Source organism: Epinephelus lanceolatus, chromosome 10 (genome assembly GCF_041903045.1).
Source record: "Epinephelus lanceolatus isolate andai-2023 chromosome 10, ASM4190304v1, whole genome shotgun sequence".
Lineage (NCBI taxonomy): Eukaryota > Metazoa > Chordata > Actinopteri > Perciformes > Serranidae > Epinephelus > Epinephelus lanceolatus.
The window spans coordinates 1355099-1361678 of record NC_135743.1 but is presented as its reverse complement, the minus strand read 5'-3'; positions in this window follow the sequence as shown (position 1 = coordinate 1361678).

Sequence of the window (6580 nt, the reverse complement as noted above, 5' to 3'; positions counted from 1 at the left end):
GCAGCAGGCAGCGAGTCTGCAGAGAGTGTGTTACTGTTTAAATCCTGTCTTACAAGACCTTAAAAAATGAATGAAGGTATCCGTGTTGTGCCAGGTGTGCATGCATAGAAAATCCAGAGTTCTGAAGAGCTGTCAGAAACACGTGTGAGCATTATCTGTTGAGACTCTGCAGTCTGCATCTATCACTGCACACTCTGCCTCCAGCAGCCAGCTCTGAGCTTGATTGATAAGGGTACAGATATGGGTCAGGTCACTGGTCTCAAATTGCTGGGTTGCAGGGCCACTGCTGGTCATTTTGGGGCCTCTGCAGAGGCACATGTGTCGGTGTTACCTGGCTGCAGGTTGTTAATTAGGGGACAGCTTCTGAGTGAGTTCTGCATTGATGCTGATGACAGCAGGGCCACTTACAACCGGGCCACAATGCCTGTGTGAGCAGTGCTGCTCAGGCGCAAAACATCTGGAGCAGTGTCACTCAACTTACAGCCCATGGGCCAGATGTGGCCTACGATTGAGTGGTGGTGGGTGTGGAGGTGGCACACCACCTTTTTTTTCTGATTCACAATGACAATAAATTGATTCACTCTGGGAATTCATCTTTGTAGCCTACTTTGAATGTTAGAAAAGGTGCCAGAGTGCATTAAAGTAAGCTTATTTTCTTATGAAAAAAACACAGAATCACCACCCTGTGGTTGTTTGACTCCACCCACCAGTCCACCCTGTGGTTGTATGACTCCGCCCACCAGTCCACCCTGTGGTTGTATGACTCCGCCCACCAGTCCACCCTGTGGTTGTATGACTCCGCCCACCAGTCCAGTGTCTCTGACAGTCTCCATCCATGTCAGTGAAAACATGGACGCTTCACACACAGAAGATCTATACAATCAGCACAGTTTCAAGATTAGAGTCACCAATTCAGTATCTGACCAAATGTCTCCCCTTCTGTTCCTGAGATATGATGTTAAAACATGATGTCACAGTCAAGCTGACCTTTGACCCTTTGACCACAAAATACTGATCACTTTATTCTTCTTCGTCAAATCTGAAGAAATTCTTTAAAGCTGTTCTTGAGATATCACGTTCACTAGATTGAGACAGATGAGGTCACAGTGACCTTGACCTTTGACCTATGACCATCAAAAACTAATCAGGTCATCATTTAGTTGAAGTGGACATTTGTGAAGAATAGCTTCAATAGTTTCGACTTTTTCTTTCTGATCCAAACCATGACATCTTGGAAATTGGAAACTATGATCAGATCTTAACCACAAACACGACTGGCTGAAACATAATCATCGAACTATCAGTGTCAAGAAAACAGGATGTATGTATTTTCATTCCCCTAAAAAAACATATCTATGTCTGGCCCTGTTCGTTTTGCAAATCAAACACTAACCATCACAGAAACTTACAAATATCTTGGAGTATTCCTCGACTCACATCTCACTTATTGACACCACATTCAGAACCTAACAGAGAGACTCACCCAGAAACTGTACGTCTGTAACAAGATCAGACCAGATCTCACCCCTGCTGTTTCAGACATATACCTACATGTAGTCATTCTCTCGAATATATCCTACTGTCTCCCTGTATGGTCCCTCACCACCAAGGAAACCACTGAGCCCATAGTAAGAATACACAACAGAGCTTACAATATCCATGGTAACCTCCCCTTTGGACTCATCACTGCACTCTCAAACTCTGACTTTTCAAAACTACACAAATAATTTAGCCATTTTACTATATAATGAGGAAAACTCTGTGTGTGTGTGTGTGTGTGTGTGTGTGTGTGTGTGTGTGTGTGTGTGTGTGTGTTCCACGTTTTTCTCCTCACTGACTTGGTCAATCCATGTGAAATTTGGCACAGTGGTAGAGGGTCATGGGAGGATGCCAGTGAAGCAATATTACATCAATTGGCCAAAGGGGGGCGCTATAGCAACCCATTGAAATGTCAACCTTTGAATGGGCATATCTCATGCCCCGTATGTCGTAGAGACATGAAACTTTGCACAGAGATGCCTCTCCTCATGAGGAACACATTTGCCTCAAGAACCCATAACTTCCGCTTATATAGATTTTCCGCCATTTTGAATTTTTTGAAAAACACTTCAAATGGATCTCTTCCTAGGAAGTTTGAGCGATCTGCATGAAACTGGGTGAACATAATCTAGGGACCAATATCTAAAGTTCCCTCTTGGCAAAAGTTGGAAAACTTACTAAAACTGAGCTTCTATAAGGCAATGAATATTGCGGAGGGCGTGGCTCATCACATAAAGGTGTATAACATCTCAAGGGTTTCACCCATCACCACGCAACTTTGTAGGCATATGACCACACATAATCTGAGGGGACCCCTCCATTATTGACCCCATCAAACAAAATGGGGGCGCTAGAGAGCTCATTTCTTATCTAGGCCTAACCGCCATATGGATTTTTACTAAACTTGGTAGATATGTAGAACAGGACGCCTCAAGGTGACTGGAGAAATTTAACTCTAATTGGCAACTGGGTGGCGCTATAACAACAGAAAAATGCTTCAAAATGGCTAAAATGCGACCGATCGCTGTGGCTCCCCCTGTGGACCAATGTTGGTGTTGTTTTCTAATGTTTGGTATGACTAAGTCATGGTATGGTATGCTGTACATAATCACGGAAACTGTCAGTGTGTCATTCTGTCAGTCAGTCATTCTGTCTGTCCCACGTTTTTCTACTCACTGACGTGGTCAATCTATGTGAAACTGCACATAGACATTGAGGACTAGCTTAGATAGAAGGTGACAAAGCCACCAATGGGGATGGACTAGTTAAATTATATTTTCAGATCCTAAACAACAATTCCAATCCCACACTCGCTGCACTACTTCCAAGTCACAACACAAGACAGCAACACGTCACTAGATCAGTCTCACATGCACTTATTCCTGTACCACCTCACAAAAACAGTTATGGTCAGAGATGATTCTGTCTAAGATCTGGAACGACAGCCCACACTACATCAGAGCTATAACCTCTGTTACACATTTCAAACACGCATATAAACACTATCTGATGGAAGGACACACCTGCAGCCACTGATTTAAATCGCATATCCCATTTTACTCCACTTCAGTCCTCTACTCTGTAATGCCTCTGCAGCTGCCTACACTTCTTTTGCCTCTGTTGATTGTTTCTGTTTTTATTTTGTATTGTGATGTGTTTTTGTTGCTGAACAGGAACCTGCTGAAAACCAGATTTACCTGTAACACATGATGTTACTTTTTAATTCCTTCCTGTATAAATAAATAAATGAAATGAACCTATCCGTGATATTATAACGCACTAGTGTAACATATCTGTGGTTTACAGAAACATACAAAGCAAACATTTATTGTGGCATTTCCAATAAAAGCTGTCTCCATTGGTGGACGAGGTCAGTAAGAATACGTTGCTTGTTGTCAGGTGAAGCGACCCTTAAACACAACACGAGCAGTTTTATTTGTCATGTTTAGATTTCTTCATTGTGTCGAGAGAAATGACATCTGGAAACAATTACAGTGGGAAATGGTTTGATTTATTTTGCGGCTGTGGCTTAAAAATCTCTTTGTGTGTCTGTGTCTGTGCCAGTGTAACCACTAAGAAGACTGACATGTGAACTCCGGCGCTGAAGTGTGTTTTTGTGTGTGTGTGTGTGTGTGTGTGTGTGTGTGTGTGTGTGTGTGTGTGAGACAGAGAGACAGTCCTTGTTTGCGTGTGTGTGTGTGCGCTCCTGATAACTGCAGAATAATAGAAACCAAATGAAAGAAGGGAGGATTTATATTTAATGGCTCCTTGCCTAATTCCAGCCAGGAAATATGAATAGAGTGGAGGCAGATATTACAGAGGGGGCTGCACATTAGGCAGAAATGCGTTGGGGAGCAGTGAGCGTGCAGAGGGAGATAGAGACTCGGGGTCTTCGATAAAAGCATCTATTTGTTGTTGAGTAGAAAGCTCAGGAACTGACTGACTTGTGCAACAGGCTGATTTTACCTGTGAAGGTTCCCAGGGGCCTTCAGCATCCATCGTCTCATCTCACTCTCGGAGAGAAAGAAAATAAGCATCGCTCACAAAATGTAGAACGAGATTCAACATTGAGTCATGGTTACTGTCAGACAGGTTGAAAAATCTGCTTTGAATCAACATCTTGACAGCAGTCACAAGACCAACCCCTGGGGAAAAGAAAAGCTCTCTTATCCATCTCTCACCATCCTGTGGAGATCATTTCATCATTTCATGACTAAAATATCAACATCTTAGATCTCTGTGTTGCTCACACAAAGTGTAAAAGAAAAAGGTTCACAGTGTTTTGTGATAATCATTGAAAATACCTTTATTTCAACACCCAACTCATCACTCTACCCTCCTGCGTCTCTTGTTGACATGCTGGGACGGCGTTTAACGCTTGTTCTCGGCAGCGTTTCAAACCGACTCTGTCCAGTGGCGTATCATACTGCTGCGACAGGCACTGACTGATGTATCATACCATCACAAAAGGCTCTGTCTGGCCGTATTGCAAACTGACGCCATCCAGTGGCACATCATACTGCTGCAAGAGGTGGCTTTTGGCGTCGGTGTCTGGCGCTGAAACTACTGACAATGCGGCAATATTTGATGAGTTTTTGACGAGATGTTCAGAGGTTGTTGGTTATTTCCTGCTAGAAGACACTGCTCATGGCAGAGTTTATGTTAAGCCTCTCAGGAAACAACTACTTGAGGCCATGGGTAAAGTCGGGGGAACATAGATCTATCGGAGACAAACACAGTAGGCGACCCAACTCAGCAGCACCGCCACTACGCACATGTGCATCATGTGCTGTCCACAACATAAAGCTGGAAATCCACAAATGTATGCAGCCGTGCACGCCATTGCATCATCAACAATGCAGTCCTGCAAATATTTCAGGGATTCTGTCCATAGAAATGTTGTTAGAGGGCTTTTATTTTGAAACAGAAACAGGAAGTGCTGAGATAAAAAACAAAATTATATTTTTCCGCATCTGTGATAGAAACATTGAAACTATGGTAAAATGTGGAACAATGTCTGTATGATCAAACAATGTTGTTGTTCATGTTGCAAATAGTGTTTCCTTTTTTTTGTACACAGATTTCTGTATTTTAGCTTTTTCATCTCTGCAGTGCACCGTCAGTGTGGACACGAAACATCGCTTAAACAGGGTTTATACTTCTGCATTGAATTGACATTATACCTACGGTGTGGATGTCACCTGACCTGATAATTTTATTTACTTTGATTTGACAGATCAGAAACAAAACATTTTAAAGAAGAAATTTACTGACAGACTTAAAGATGTCTCTTTCACAAGTTATGTAGCAGGAAAAAACCTTGTGAAAGTTGTAATTCCACATTTGGCCACTATGTAAAATTGTCTTCAAAGCCCTGCCCTGTTCCTGGGGTTTGGTTGAATCAATTAAACTTTGCTGCTCTTCACAGGAAGTCAACACAGTGGCAAAGAAACGCCACAGCCAGCTCATGTTTTGGAAGTGTAATCACAGAGTGACGCAGACACACCGCCGCACTAAATGCTCATAACGACGCAGGACACACGCATAAACGTACAGCTATAAATCAAACTTTATGTCCATCATCTGTTCGTGAAAACAACAGTAAGATCCACAAATAAAGTGAGTGCTAAACCTCTGAGTGCCACAGACTGTGATCAATGTATTTTTCAGGGAGACATTAAAAGATAGACGTGAAGTGTTTGAGGAGAATCAGTCTGAAAATCCATCCACTCTGACAGACTTACACTATGTAATTAGCATGCATGTGAAATAGGCTTGAGCACTTCAGTCGGTGCTTGTAGTTCAATTCATCATAAAGTGAAGAGGAGCAGCAGCAGTCTCACTGAATCCTCCTCAGACAGATATAAATGGATATTTCAGCTATAAAACATTCATCATTCTGAGAGTGCTGCTTCTTCTTTTCAGTCCTCGTATACAGTGAAGCCTGCAGGCTGCAGTTACATCATCTCTGATTACTGGAGGAGACAGGTTTGACATCCATTGGTGATGATTGGTGGAGTTGATCGCTGGTTCTAAACTCATAAAACACCATTGATCGGGGAGGAGGCGGCTTCAGCAGAACAACTGCACAAACCCCAAAACACTGGGATCAGCTTAAAGTTTCAGGAACAAGCAGCAGACTCTGGATTATTGACTCATGTCAGTGGATGTGAAACACTCAGAGGCCTTTCACAGCATCTCACCAATACACCAAATATTGGCCAGCAGATGGTGATGCAACCTGCTTGTGTTGACGGCAACCTCCAGCAGAGTGTCAACCATTTTGTGATCTGGTGTCTGTGCACATTTCTACAACGTTCAGCCTGTATGAAAGTCATTGAACAAACTTTAATATAAAATTGAGGAAACTAAACCCCTTAGGAACACTGTGAATCTAAAAACCCATAATTTACAAATTAAATGAGTTTTAATGAACAATTTTTAATTTGAAATATTTGACAGATCTATCGATTATAAGATTTGGGATTTTGAACCAAATCCAAAATATTGTCATGATGATATTTAAAGGAGTATTTGCGCT